The sequence below is a fragment of the Triticum urartu genome, chromosome 2A (genome assembly GCF_056163025.1).
Source record: "Triticum urartu cultivar PI428250 chromosome 2A, HENAU_Tu73, whole genome shotgun sequence".
In the NCBI taxonomy this organism is placed as follows: domain Eukaryota; kingdom Viridiplantae; phylum Streptophyta; class Magnoliopsida; order Poales; family Poaceae; genus Triticum; species Triticum urartu.
Genome location: NC_141874.1, coordinates 748,316,070 through 748,319,155, shown reverse-complemented (window position 1 = coordinate 748,319,155; position 3,086 = coordinate 748,316,070).

The window sequence follows — 3,086 nt, the reverse complement described above, 5'->3', positions numbered from 1 at the left end:
AGTGTACCCAAGATTTTTCAGATCCACTGTTGTCATTCCGTACTGTGGGTCTACCTGTACCCCGCCGCCTAACAGATTGACCCATTTGCACTTAAACAAAGGGACCTTAAAATCAGGTCCGTAGTCAAGTTCCCATATGTCCACTATGTAACCATAATATGTGTCCTTTCCGCTCTCGGTTGCTGCATCAAAGCGGACACCGCTGTTTTGGTTGGTCCTCTTTTGATCTTGGGCGATCGTGTAAAATGTATTCCCATTTATCTCGTATCCTTTGTAAGTCAATACAGTCAAAGATGGTCCCCTGGACAACAAGTACAACTCATCACAAACAGTGTTGTCACCTCTGAGACGTGTTTCCAACCAACTGCTGAAAGTCCTGATGTGTTCACATGTAATCCAGTCGTCGCACTGCTCCAGGTGTTTGGAGCGCAGACTGTTCTTGTGTTCATCGACATACGGGGTCACCAAGGTAGAGTTCTGTAGAACTGTGTAGTGTGCTTGAGGCCAAGAATATCCGTCCCTGCATATTATTGAGTCTCTTCCAAGAGTGCCTTTTCCAGTCAGTCTCCCCTCATACCGCGATTTAGGGAGACCTATCTTCTTAAGGCCAGGAATGAAGTCAACACAAAACCCGATAACATCCTCTGTTTGATGGCCCATGGAGATGCTTCCTTCTGGCCTAGCGCGGTTACGGACATATTTCTTTAGGACTCCCATGAACCTCTCAAATGGGAACATATTGTGTAGAAATATGGGCCCCAGGATGACAATCTCGTCGACTAGATGAACTAGGACGTGCGTCATGATATTGAAGAAGGATGGTGGGAACACTAGCTCGAAACTGACAAGACATTGCGCCACATCACTCCTTAGCCTTGGTACGATTTCTGGATCGATCACCTTCTGAGAGATTGCATTGAGGAATGCACATAGCTTCACAATGGCTAATCGGACGTTTTCCGGTAGAAGCCCCCTCAATGCAACCGGAAGCAGTTGCGTCATAATCACGTGGAAGTCATGAGGCTTTAGGTTCTGAAACTTTTTCTCTGGCATATTTATTATTCCCTTTATATTCGACGAGAAGTCAGTCGTGACCTTCATACTGAGCAAGCATTCAAAGAAGATTTCTTTCTCTTCTTTCGTAAGAGCGTAGCTGGCAGGACCTTTATACTGCTTCGGAGGCATGTCGTCTTTTTCGTGCAAACGTTGCAGGTCCTCCCGTGCCTTAGGTGTATCTTTTGTCTTCCCATACACGCCCAAGAATCCTAGCAGGTTCACGCAAAGGTTCTTCGTCACGTGCATCACGTCGATTGAGGAGCGGACCTCTAGGTCTTTCCAGTAGGGTAGGTCCCAAAATATAGATTTCTTCTTCCACATGGGTGCATGTCCCTCAGCGTCATTCGGAACAGCTAGTCCACCGGGACCCTTTCCAAAGATTACATAGTGTAAATCATTGACCATAGCAAGCACGTGATCACCGGTGCGCATGGCGGGCTTCTTCCGGTGATCTGCCTCGCCTTTGAAATGCTTGCCTTTCTTTCGACATTGATGGTTGGTCGGAAGAAATCGACGATGGCCCAGGTACACATTCTTCCTGCATTTGTCCAGGTATATACTTTCAGTGTCATCTAAATAGTGTGTGCATGCGTGGTATCCTTTGTTTGTTTGTCCTGAAAGGTTACTGAGAGCGGGCCAATCGTTGATGGTCACGAACAGCAACGCCTTAAGGTTAAATTCCTCCTGTCTGTGCTCATCCCACGTACGTACACCGTTTTCATTCCACAGCTGTAAAAGTTCTTCAACTAATGGCCTTAGGTACATATCAATTTCGTTGCCGGGTTGCTTAGGGCCTTTGATGAGAACTGGCATCATAATGAACTTCTGCTTCATGCACATCCAAGGAGGAAGGTTATACATACATAGAGTCACGGGCCAGGTGCTGTGATTGCTGCTCTGCTCCCCGAAAGGATTAATGCCATCCGCGCTTAAAGCAAACCATACATTCCTTGGGTCCTTTGCAAACTCATCCCAGTACTTTCTCTCGATTTTTCTCCACTACAACCCGTCAGCAGGTGCTCTCAACTTCCCATCTTTCTTTCGGTTCTCACTGTGCCATCGCATCAACTTGGCATTCTCTTCGTTTTTGAACAGACGTTTCAACCGTGGTATTATAGGAGCATACCACATCACCTTCGCAGGAACCCTCTTCCTGGGGGGCTCGCCGTCAACATCACCAGGATCATCTCGTCTGATCTTATACCGCAATGCACCGCATACCGGGCATGCGTTCAGATCCTTGTATGCACCGCGGTAGAGGATGCAGTCATTAGGGCATGCATGTATATTCTCCACCTCCAATCCTAGAGGGCATACGAACTTCTTTGCTGCGTATGTACTGTCGGGCAATTTGTTATCCTTTGGAAGCTTCTTCTTCAATATTTTCAGTAGCTTCTCAAATCCTTTGTCAGCCATAGCATTCTCTGCCTTCCACTGCAGCAATTCCAGTACGGTACCGAGCTTTGTGTTGCCATCTTTGCAATTGGGGTATAACCCTTTTTTTGTGATCCTCTAACATGCGATCGAACTTCAGCTTCTCCTTTTGACTTTCGCATTGCGTCCTTGCATCAACAATGACCCGGCGGAGATCATCATCATCGGGCACATCGTCTGGTTCCTCTTGATCTTCAGCAGCTTCACCCGCTGCAGCATCATTGGGCACATCGTCTGGTTCCTCTTGATCTTCACCAGCTCCCCCCGTTGTAGCATCACCGTATTCAGGGGGCACATAGTTGTCATCGTAGTCTTCTTCTTCGCCGTCTTCCATCATAACCCCTATTTTTCCGTGCCTCGTCCAAACATTATAGTGTGGCATGAAACCCTTGTAAAGCAGGTGGGAGTGAAGGATTTTCCGGTTAGAGTAAGACCTCGTAGTCCCACATTTAGTGCATGGACAACACATAAAACCTTTCTGCTTGTTTGCCTCAGCCGCATCGAGAAACTCATGCACGCCCTTAATGTACTCGCGGGTGTGTCTGTCACCGTACATCCATTGCCGGTTCATCTGCGTGCATTATATATAATTAAGT